We start from the raw sequence: 13,210 nt of genomic DNA, 5'->3' as shown, positions 1-13,210 counted from the left end.
TGTAACAGAAACACTTAATTACAGTGTGTACGAGATATATAGCCAGATAAGAAGCAAAATGAACAAGAAATGGCAGGAGCTCTGGGACAACACCAACAAGGGCAGACATTTATACCAACTGCAAAAAGAGGCCACAAGGGTAATCACGACACCTAAAATCCTGGAAATCGTGGACATCCGAATTATCAGTAGGATCAAAACAGGAAAAACTTTACTCCGAAACAGCTTTGGGAAACATCTCAGGAAGGAATTGAACCAAACTACTAATTGTCCACATTGCCCTGCTGCAGAAAAACTGGACCACGTATTCAACACCTGTCCCTCTTGGCATCCGTCCGTCTACGGGATATGATGGCGTAGCTCCAAAGTACGCTTTTGCTTATCCTTCTTTTTAGCTCTCTTTTCAGCTTGTTTTATTCTTCTCTTTTCCTCTGCGTTTTGAACTCCCTGCCTGACAGCTAGACGCCAGCTGGAACGGTTGTTTGCACAGCTCTCCCAGTCGTTGACATTGATGTTTGCTGTCTTCATATCCTTCTTGCAAACATCTTTGTAACGCAGATGTGGTCGTCCAGTTGGTCGTGCACCTTCTGCTAACTCCCCATATAACAGGTCCTTGGGAATGCGACCTGGGTCCATTCTCTTGACATGGCCGAGCCAGCAAAGGCGCCTCTCGCTGAGTATGGAGAACATGCTGTTCATGTTGGCGCGTTCTAGAACCTCTGTGTTGGGTACTTTGTCCTGCCACTGGATGTGCAGAATGCGCCGCAGACATCTCAGGTGGAAGCTGTTGAGTTTCCTCTCGTGTCTTGCATAGGTGGTCCGTGTTTCGCTGCTGTAGAGAAGTGAGCTGAGCACGCAGGCTTGGTAGACACGCAGTTTGGTCTTCTCTGTGAGGTTGGGGTTGTTCCAGACCCTCTGGTTAAGTCTGGCCATCACTGCTGCTGCCTTGGCAATCCTGCCGCCCACCTCAGAATCAATGGAGAGTGAGCTGTAGATGTTAGACCCGAGGTACTTCCAAATTGTACCCATCGATGGAGACAGAGGGAGGGGAGTCTGTGTCCTGTGCCATGACATTCGTTTTCTTCAAACTGATGGTCAGTCCAAATTCCTTACATGCATGGGAGAGGCGGCATACTAGCTGCTGAAGTCCATCTTCCGTGTATGATGTCAAGGCTGCTTCGTCGGCAAAGAGCAATTCACGGATGAGTACCGCTGTGACTTTAGTCTTAGCACGGAGACGGGCGATGTTGAACAGCTTGCCGTCAGCCCTGGCCAGCCCTGGTATGGATGTACACTCCCTCGCTGCAGTCCTTGAATGCGACCTGGAGAAGCATGGAGAAGAAGATGGCAAAGAGCGTCGGTGCAAGGACACAGCCTTGTTTGACTCCGCTAATGACTGAGAATGCTTCATTGAAGCACACTGTGCTGTGCATGTTCTCGTGGAACGACATAATGACAGCAAGCAGACGTGGGGGGGGGGGGGGGCAGCCGATCTTCTGCAGGAGTCTGAAGAGTCCACTCCGACTAACCATGTCAAACGCCTTCGTCAGGTCTATGAAGGCAATGTAGAGGGGCATCTGCTGCTCGCGACACTTCTCCTGCAGCTGACGTAGTGAGAAGATCATGTCTAAAGTTGACCTGCCGGCTCGAAATCCACACTGGGACTCTGGGTAGACGCGAGAGGCTAGGATCTGCAAGCGCGCCAAGGCAACACGGGCAAAAGCCTTTCCGACGATGCTGAGGAGGGAGATGCCCCGATAGTTGTTGCAGTCGCTACGGTCTCCTTTGTTTTTGTACAAAGTGACGATGTTGGCGTCACGCATGTCCTGTGGGATGTATCCCTGTTCCCAGCAAAGGCAGAGGAGTGTATGTAGGGGCTGGAGCAGTGCTGGTTTTCCGCTCTTGAGGACTTCAGGTGGAATGCCGTCGCTTCCAGGAGCCTTCCCACAGGCAAGGCAATCGATGGCTTTTCCGAGCTCTTCCAGGGTGGGCTGTGTGTCTAGCTCCTCCATGACAGGCAGGTCTGGAATGGCGTCCAGGGCAGTTCCAGTGACATTGTTTTGGGTTGCATATAGCTAGAGATAGTGCTCAACCCATCGCTGCAGTTGTTTCCCCTGGTCTGTGATGATTTCGCCCGTCTTGGACTTGAGGGGGGCAGTCTTGTAGCTGTGGGGGGGGGGCCTGTCGCCTTCTTGATACCATCATACATTCCTCTTGTATCCCCGGTGTCAGCAGCTGTCTGTATACTGTTGCAAAGGTTCAGCCCGTAGGTGTTGGCACAGCGGCGGGCGGTCTTCTGGGTGTTATTCCTTGCAATCCTGAGGGCTTGTAGTGTTCTGGGGCTAGGTGCAGCCTTGTATGCCAGGAGGACTTTCCTCTTTGCCTCAGTCACGGGCTCCATCTCCTCCCAGTTTGCCTCATACCAGTCGACATTCTTTCGCTCCTTCTTCCCGTAAGCTGTGATGGCTGAATTGTACACAGAGTCACGGATATGGGACCACTTGGGAAGTTCTACAGACCAGGTGGCACAGACCAAATTAAGCCTCCCAAACAAACTTTCTCCGTACAACCCTCAGATTTCAAAAATAAACCCTCCTGCGCAAATTAATCAGCGAAATTTCGACCCAGAATGCAATTTCAGGCATAAAAAAAACAACAAAATTTAGGGGGGGGGGTAGGAAAAATTATATGTGCGATTGCAAGATTGGGCTGCAAATTTATGAGTAAATCTGATCAAGACCGATTCGATACCTACTACGAGGATCATGAAGATTAATCGTGACAAAACCGTGTGGTGTTGCCTGAGCGTGACTGAAGAAATTTTTAAATTTATTTATGTCCATGTCGCCGTTGCACCAAGTCTGATGAATATTCCTCAGCGTGTGAGTATCAACGCCATTGAAAACTGATAAAATATTACAATTATCTCTAATCACCTTTGGAATTTGCGTATATCGCTGCGTCACGTAAATCACATCGGTGTTCTTATGTCGGCCACGCGAGAATATCCTGGCTGGGTTAGTTTGCTTATCCAGCATTACATCATCGAAAACAACAAGATTATTAACATCGCCATCTAAATTTTCCACTGATGGAGCTTCATTGATATCCGTGATAAATTCTATTGTTCCATCTTCAGTATTATCGCTAAATTCCTTCAGTACTTGATAACATCGCTGATCATCAACAGACGGCGCAACCAAATATAATTTATCCCATTTCAACCATCTCATTATCAAATTCAACAACAACTGCGTCTTTCCAGAACCAGATGGTCCAATGATTATCATTCTTATCGAATTTGGTAATTCCGCGGTGTGTTTTACTTGCTCGCGTTTCTTTGTGGCTGAAAAATCAATTACATTCATGTTATTAGAATATTATGGATTTATATTGTGTTAAGTGTCGCACTCGAACTGCTACGATAAATCCAATCGAAGTCGTTACGCGCAACAACAGGAATGCAATTAAGGGTGAATGTGAAGTTTGCAAGACAATCAAGTTTAGATTTGTAAAAAAAAAAGTAGAACCGGAGGAGACATCGCTGCCTCCTTAACAAATCTACCTGGAGCTCCCTGGGCAAAATATCCCGGAGAGAAACATTTACCAGGATATAACTACTGCGGACCTGGTACAAGGCTCGATATAAGACTTAACAGTAATAATCAACCAAATCCTGGTGAAGATCCAGTAAACGCTATCGATAACGCATGCTACTATCACGATCTTGCGTATCGTAGCGGGGATTTACAACAAAGACATCTCGCTGATATCAGACTAATTCATGCAATAGACGCAATTCCTGATAAAAATTTCAAAGAGAAATTGGCAACTTGGTTGATAAAAGGTGCGATGAAAGGTAAATTAGTTCTCGGTGCTGGTAAATTATAATGGAGCAGATATATTATTCTCCGCGAGGATTCTGGCGAGGAAAATCAGCAATTGCTAAACTTGCTAAGGCAGCAAAAGTAAAACAATCCACCGCTGAATCGTGGCTATCGAGGCAGGCGGCCTGGCAAATTTATCTTCCTCCACCTAAAAAAATATCATATGCGAGTTTTTCCGTCAGTGTCCCTAATGAAGTTCATCAGGCTGATTTAATGTTTCTTCCTCACGATACCGTTGACGGAGTTACATACAAATATGTTCTGACGGTTGTTGATATTGCAAGTAGGTACAAGGAAGCAGAACCATTATCAAATAAAACAGCAACAGAAGTTTCAAAGGCATTTGAGAAAATTTACTCGCGATCTCCGTTAACATGGCCGAAACTTCTTCAGATTGATCCAGGACGAGAATTCCTCGGTGCGGTTAATTCATTGATGAAGAAGAATAATGTTAAAATCCGACGTGGTATAGTTGGTGTTCATCACAATCAAGCTATCGTTGAGAGATTCAATAAAACTCTTGCAGAAAGATTATTCGGATATCAATACGCGAGAGAATTTATTCAAGATAAACGATCTCATGATTGGGTAACAAGATTGCCTCACGTGATTAATGCACTAAATAACGAAGTAACTCGAATAATAGCAATGAAGCCCGCAATTGCAATCACAAAAACAAATATACCACTGAAGCGAAGTTCCATAATTCCACCTGTGCTAGGTAGTGTCACGGTTAGATATTTATACAAGGAAGGAGAAGCCGAGGGAGGAAGAAAAAGAGCAACTGATCCAACTTGGAGTGTTACGACACATAAAATATCAGCCGTAACAAGATCATCAGGAAGACCAGCAATTTATTTTCTAGATTCGTTAGCACCACAACGAGGATTTACCAAGGAGGAATTACAAATAATACCAAAGGATACTCAATTACCGCCATCGTCGTTAATGTGAAATTTAATTCTACCTAACTGAGATAATTTTCTTACTCGAGACACGGCTAGATAAACTAAATTTGACCAAGAAATTCTATCATCGACGATCCAAACCTGGCCATGTACAGTCAATCCCTGCGATGAATGTATCGTTGTTGCGTATCCGAGTTTCCATGGCGATCTTTCTGCGTTTATCGCATCATTGACAAGATTGATATCAACGAAAATAATATCGTTCAAAACTAATATTTTTTCTTCTCCGCAGGGTAAAGTAACACTGATATTTTGTTTCCTGGTATCAATGGGCCTGTAACACAACGGTACCTGCAATGTTGGAAATTTATCACAATGAAGTTTGAATAGCATTTCCTGAATAGCATCGCGAATAATTTTCCTACTAGCAACAATCAGATGATCTGGACGCCACAAATTTAGAAAATTATCCATCGAAGTCTCGTCGATTATTCTTCTCATTACATCGCATTGAAACTTATTAGGTTGCAACCGAATTATTTTTTTAAACTCGGTCAGTAAAATATCATTAGATCTATAATCAGCGTCAATTTCTTCATAATAATCAACAAAGTTTCTGAGCCATTTATGAGGAGATTCACCATCAATAGGATCAGGTTGGCCGTGATCTCCGCACATTATTACTGCGGTGTTTTTTTCTTCTAGCCAACCCAGAAACAATTTTAACATAACTAAATTTACTGTACAAATTTCATCAAATATTATAACCTTATTGATATATTTGTTTCCCATTCGAGCCGAATCCCACAATCCACCGCTGTACTTGAAATAACTGTGATACGTGCAAGAATTAACGCCGCGTTGTCTTATTTCTCGCGCTAATCTGTGAGTTGGAGTCAACACAACCATATCAGAGTTTGAAAATAAATTTATCGCTCTTGTTGTTTTACCACTACCGCCAGGACCATTTAGGTAAACAAATTTGTTTCGTGAAATCGGATCGAATGCGGATGCAGCCGTTGATACTTCATCGCATTTATCTTTATGAAATTTATCGCAATCTTCTACATCCGCGTCCTCACAATAATCTAGAATATCCTCGTTTTTTATTCTCCAGGTTCCCCATGAACCATTGGTGATTAAATTCTCCAATCTATACTGAAATTTTTTATCGATATAAAACGAATCCGTTGCAACTCTTACCGCGATATCAGAAAATTTATTTATCATCGACAGCAAATTTATACTCACATAGGCGAGCATTGACGACCGCAAATGCGTATACTGCGCCGATTCTCCATCGAGATAACTAATCACAATACCCAACTTTTATCCATCAATAATAATATTTTCTCTATTGCAAAATATTCCACGCGATACCGTATCGGCAATAATAAAATCCATCTCGGCATCATTAATAAATAATCTAGCGTGTCGGTGTTTATGATCAACTGATCCTCCTTGAGTAAATTTACCAATGATTTTTCTTCCAATATCTTTCGCATTCTCACAATCCGTGGGCAACCACACTTCGGTTTGTTTCCTATAGGATATAATCGCTTCACTTACCGTCAATGATATTAACATCGACGAATCCAACATAAATCTCAACAGCACTATAGGGACCCATCTTCGCTGAGATAAATGCCGACCAAACCAAATATAACAAATCTTATGCAAATTTTCAGCAAACTCGAATGAGGTAACATGAGCGAATCCGGTCATAACAAAATCAGGTAATGGTCCGTTAATCGCAACTCTCGTCATCTCGTTGGTGGGATGGCCGAATTTAGCAAAGTAATCCGCACAATCACCATATCCAAGGAAACTTCCAGGATAACACGCGCTCATGTCAACGGAAATCATATCCTCGAAATAATACTTGGTATTCCATAATCCTCCGTGGCCGTATTCGATACAACTAAGTTGAATATCATTGAGAAACTCATTCCTCGTAGGTTTCCACGAATTTCTTTCTCTAGCAGCGTGAGCGGCAACAGATGGAACAGTAAAACAATTTGTTAGTAACCGATCTGGATTTGACGAATATTTCTCCGCGATATTTCTCATCGATTTGTGTAGTATTTCATCACGGTAAATATCTCCGCGTGGCAAAATAAATTGATCGTATTTTTCTTCACTAGAAAATAACCAGACTGATATTGGATCAGACGCGGCTAATAGTTTGATAAACCTAAACATTGCATCGGAATTGTCTTTTGCGCCATCAACGGGATAAAATTTAACAACACGATCTCGTGGAAATATCATTACCGACTGACTCCACGCATGTGAATTGTGATCAACAATTTCGATTGGTGTTCCTCGAGAATTATACGGCGACGAATATAATATTTCTCCCGATAATGTTTTTACCGTGATAGGAAATTTAAGTTTCTTACTCAGCGCAGCAACATCGTCAATCGATGCACCATCAGCAACTGTCTTTGCCCATGAATTAATTTTATTCAATCTCAATTGAGTCAGACCAGATCCACGTCGTGCATTTTTCATGTGCTCGATAACTCGCTCGGCCACGCAATTTATTTTCGGAGATTCCTTCATCGCAGGTAGATTTTTCGCATCAGGATTATTATTCAGCCGATAAATTCCATAAACAACAGCGCTAGAAGGATACGCCTTAGCATAATAAGGACCGTCTATACCTAATAATAATCCCGGTTTCGAATTCTTATCAAGAATAACATTTTTCTTACCGCCGCGTACTGGATCTCGTTTATCACGAATAATCCAAGTATCATCGGGTATTTGTGCAATAAATTTTATTCCGAAAATAAATCGCTCTTCTTTATGTGAATTTTTTATATGTTCGATTATCTTCTTTGCTCGCTCCAGATTCATCGTAGCATCAACAAAATTAGTTTTCCATGTCGACCAGGTATGAATCGCTCCATCATCGAAAAATTCCTTCTTTGCACGATCAACCTCTGGAATGATATATTCTGCCTCGTCAAGATCAAATAAATCCATTATTATATTTTAGACAAATGTTTAAATTATAATGAAGCAATGCGCGTGGATAACAGTCGGATCAACAAAATCATGCGATAAATCCTGCAGAGGTGAATATTGCGGCGCTCACATATACGAAATTCGACGAGGTAACAAAGGACCACAGCGATGCTTAATTTGTCAAGTTGGTATTCGAGGAAAAACTCGATTATGTTTCTCTTGTGGAGGGAAAAAATATCGTGAGTTACGGAGATATTATGAAAAAAGATCCTCGTCAGTGATAAAATGTGAAGAAGATTATATTAATCGTTTCAAAGCAAATTATGATTTAAACAAAGAGAATATCATATATGGAAATGAAATCAGCGATTCCCACAATGAAAATCACATGCGAGTATAAATCGCATCCAACCATCGAAGGTTACGAAGCATCTGAGGATGGTAATATTAGACACATCAGAACAAAAAGACAAGTTGGTAATGTTAATAATTCGGGATATCTTGCTTTTACTTTCAAAAAATCAGGTTATTTATGTCACAGATTTATATTCGAGTGTTATCACGGACTCATTAAGAATAATTTGGTTATTGACCATATCGACGGAAATAAACTTAATAATAAAATCTTGAATCTTCGCGCGGTAACTCCGAGTGAAAATTCAAGATTTAATAATATAAGTGGCGTATATCGACCAGCTAAGGCGGTTAAATCGGTAAATCAAAAAACTGGTGAAGAACTTGTATTTGAGTCGATGACTGCAGCTGCGAAATATTATAAAATTGGTTCAGCATCGGTGTGGCGAGTAGCAGAAGGAATTCAACATGCGACTTTTTCTTATAGGTCAAATTCGTGGATCAAGTTTTCCTACACTCGAATAATATTAAATTCGGAGAGTGACGAAGAATAATTAAATACTACAAAATTAATATAATGGACGAAGAAACAATAAACGACATCATTGAAGCGATTGATGATCTGAAGAAAAAGATAGATCTTCCATCGGAGTTAGACACAAATAAAATTCGATCTGAATTCGAGACAATTGTTCAGGGAAAACTTGAATACAAATATACGCTGCCGTCCGAATATAAATTAATAAAGAAAATCCAAATTGCGATATATCAATCACTTGCAACAATCAGCGATGATCGCATCGAGGATTTTGTTAAATTATCGATGTTGGTAGAAAACGCTAGATTGATTTTATCAGACGCGTATGAATCACGAAAAATTACAAGTTCGCGTGTCAGGCAGTTGAAAAGACTTGTCGATGAAAGTAAAATTAGGGAATCATCCAATTCCTGAATAATTTCTGCAAAACAAAAAAAAAGATTAATTTTGAACATTCCCCTGGTTTTTATTTATTTTTTTCGCCCATTTTCCCCTGGGATACAGATTTGAAAATCTCACTCACGATTTCACCAAAAGATTGATACTCACAGTTTCCCCGCGTATATCAAGTAAATTTCCTTTCTGATCCGTTAGTTTGAAATTTATTCTTGACAAAAATCGATTATGACATCGCAGGTAAAACGGATTCATTGGTTCCTTGATTATCAAATAACCAGGAGATGCGCTAGGTGAAAATGAATACAATATAAAACCCTGATGGGCTTGATTTGACTCTGACGCATCAACATTGTAACTACCCTCGACAACATCCGCGTGAAGATAAATCGCGATAACTTCCGTTATATTAACGATACCCGGCGAGATATGCCGTCCGCCACCAGTCGGATCATTATTGTGTTTGAGAATCAATTCCGATTGTATTTTTTTAGTCCATGCGGCATGTAATTTCGGAAATAAATCATCAATGGTATCAGTGACGGATTTTCTCATCGCATCAAAATCAGAATTGGGGAATTTGAAATTTGGTAGCGTTTCATTGGTTAATTCAAATACTCTCATGAATTTTTGTTTTTCTCCTGAGTTTTTGATCAACTCGAATTTGCTAATAGGAAGAACATATTCGGCAATTGATATATCGTCGACTATCGCCCGAATAAACATATCATGATAATATTCAATATCATTCGCAAGTTGATTTAAAATTTTCACGTGTTTGATAATTTCGCTGCATGAACCTGATTTATTTAGGATGCATTCATGAAATGATCCTCGCAATAAATTTAATTGTAATTCGTGTTCTTGAATAAACTCGTCTAGTGTTCTTCTTACCAAGATACCGTCTATGGGGGCTATTATCCTGTTAATGTGGGTAGCGTCGAAGATTTTCACATCTGGGGGGATTTTAGGAAGAGGCAGCCATGAGAGAATTCTTTCGTTAATAAAAGTGAAAGCGAACATTACTAGGTTAAATTTGTGGTTATTTATGAGATTGATGGCGCTGTGGATCAGAGGCTTGTGTTTGATATCTCCATACCATCCTTCGTCGGTTGTAAAATCCGATTTTTTTGGTTCCGGTAGTTCTGGAAGGGCTTCCTCATACCAACCTGGAATAATAACATCCGATTTTTTTGGTTCTACCAGAGGTGCGACCTCGGGCCAACCTAATATGTTTCTAATCGATGATTGGTAAATATCTACCACGTACGGTGATTTCACTTCTATCATTGACGATAGTGTTGGATCATGTGAATATATCTTTATTCCCGGAGTAGCATCGCCGGTTAAATTTGATATTCTGGTAGTAAACTCATTATTCAGCTGATCAATTTCATAACTGCCCGTTGGTATACCAACGACGATCCAATCAGGTGTTCCATCGGGTTTATTTTTATTTGCAAAAACAAGTGAATTATTTGACATCAAATTACCGAATGATTTCGACCTAACATTAGGCCAGCTGTTGTAGACGCGCAATTGTGTTAATGCAATTTCGTTGACGTTGATTGGTGTTGAAAAATTAATGCTAAATTCTGGTTTCGTTGAACTTAGCGATATTAACGTTGTTGTCGGTGGTGTCGTGTTTGTCACGATCTGGGCTAGCTCGGACATTATTAATATTCATTTGTTCAATCTCCGAGTAGATACTGATAATCGAAGAAAATTCTAGATCGGATATAATACCGTCATTAAGACTCTCCGAAAGTAACGATGATAATTTCGAGTATGCGTCATTGATTTTAGTTAGTTTACTTTTGTACGAAGATAGTTTCTCACTTGTGCACGAGGATATCTTTTTTGCGATGATATTTAAAACACCGGCAATTGTTGTTGTTGACGAGATTATTATTGTTGCTACGATTGGCGCTATCATTGTTACCGCGGATAGAATTATTCCTGCACCAGCGACTACCGCAGATACTGCGTAAACAGCAACATCAATGGTAACTAATCTGCGCTGATATTTCTTTATTTTTATCTGATAATCGTCGAGGAGTTTTTTTAGTGAATCCTGCCATGATCGCGCCTGATTGTATCGGTAATCCGATGCGGTCATTTATTATTATTTTACGATAACAATTGCATGATTTAATCCTGAATATATTCGGATAAATATTCGAAAACTATACTATAACCAAATGGTCCCATCTTGGTTCTATCTGGTGGTTCCAACACAAATATCTTCTAGTAACCATCCGACATAAAATAATTAAAATTTTCTCCGTAGGTGCCACGATTAGTATTTACCTTAAAATTTACCGAAGATTGAATGAATATTCGATATATTCCAGTAATTGGCGGGTTAAATTTAAATGTGTTATTCTCGGGTGTCCACCATGCCTCTTTTCGCATCTCTACAACAAAGGGCACTTTACATTGTAGATTTTTTGTTTCTACCTCCGCTGGTATCGAAATTCGCGATAATCTTCCAAGGTTCATTGACGATATTTTTGTGTTGATATTGTTAATTTTTGTGGTTGTTTCGATAATTTCCCTACCTAATTGTTTTACGTCAGTGGCGTGACCAGTTTTATCGACGGATTGGTCAATCTTTGCTGTTGCAGCAAGAAGTTTCGTGTTTAAATCTCGAATTTCTCCGTCGTACGTTGATATATCTAACTTTTGACGCGCCAATTCACGTACCACGTTAATTTCATCGTTGATGGATTTTATTTTCTCATCTATTTGTCCTTGCATCACGTTAATCCCCTTGGTAAATTCAGGAACAACAACATCGCCGAGTTTAATAATTTCCTCGTTGATTTTTTTGTTGAGATCGTCGATTGATGGTTTCTGACCCATCGAGATATTTACTTTGTTAATTTCGGCAAGAATATTAGTAATTTCCTCGTTGATTTTTTTTATTCTCTCGCTGAGATCGTCATGTGATGCTTGATCGGCTTTTTTCTTTGCTAGTTCATTTGTGGCGGAGGAAGTATCGCTAGATGTTTTTATGTCCTCGTCAAATTTTTTGCTAAATTTAGCTAAAGCATCGTCAAGTTTTTTAAGGTCGTTATTTAGCCTGTTAAGTCTTTTTGTCATTCTGTCCTGAAGATCGTCGTGTAATGCTTTATCGGCCTTCAGGGGTAACTTTGCTATAATATCGGCGATATCAGCAATAGATTTTAATACCATCTCCGATTGGCGAGTAAACTGACTAATGTGATCGCGGTATTCGTCTCGCTTGATTATATCAGTTATTTTGACGTTGCTAGTTTGTAATCGCCCTTCTGCATTTTGAAATACAGCAACTTCGCCAGGATCCACCTCTGACAGCGATAAAAGATTGTTAATATCGCTCTTGGTTGCAAACTTTGATGTATCGATGTCGACTGCTCCCTTTTTTTCTTTTCTGAAGAGAGATCTACCGTAAATGTCAACCATGATATTTATCTACGGTATATTCAAATAAAATTTTGCGATAAGGGTTGGATGATTTTGAAATTGCATCAAGGACATTAATTGACTCCGGGCCGCATATTGGTGGATCTGCTAATGTTTGTGTTGGAAGCGTTGAATACCAAACCGGAAGTTTTAGTTTTGACACATATTTGATAAATTCATTTGGCGGTGCTAATCCATATGAGTCGAAGTAAATAACTTCGCGAGGATTAATCGCGTAAGCAACCCAGTGAGTGCCAGGACCGGAATTTTTATCGAGATTTATTATTCCTGTCTCGGTAGGATTTGGTTTATCTGGTAGTTGATCTCGCATAAATACGCCTCTGAAAAATTTTATTTTCTTTTTTTTTGCTTCACTGATTAAATCTAAATTTGAGGCTGGTAGGCTCGACTTAACCCGGATCCGTACGGGGGTCGTCTTAGGTAAAGGCCGGATCCTTGTCGTTGCTGCATCATTTTTGCAAGAAGGAGGGGAGCAAGAAGAGGAGGGAGAAACCCTCCCTTTTTTTTACGATATCTTCCTCCGGTAACTTTTTTTGCTAATGCGGAACCTATCCCTCCAAGCGCGCCTAATCCTACTGCCTTTGCAATCGCGGGAGCCGCCGCAGCTATCAATCCCGGAATAGCGGCAAATAAAGGAAAAATACCGCCAGTTTTGATCATATCTCTGATTGCTCCTATTGAGAGAT

Source organism: Sinohyriopsis cumingii, chromosome 3 (genome assembly GCF_028554795.1).
Source record: "Sinohyriopsis cumingii isolate HCF-2022 chromosome 3, ASM2855479v2, whole genome shotgun sequence".
Classification (NCBI taxonomy): domain Eukaryota; kingdom Metazoa; phylum Mollusca; class Bivalvia; order Unionida; family Unionidae; genus Sinohyriopsis; species Sinohyriopsis cumingii.
The sequence above is the reverse complement of the archived record's forward strand: the minus strand, read 5'-3'. Positions refer to the sequence as shown.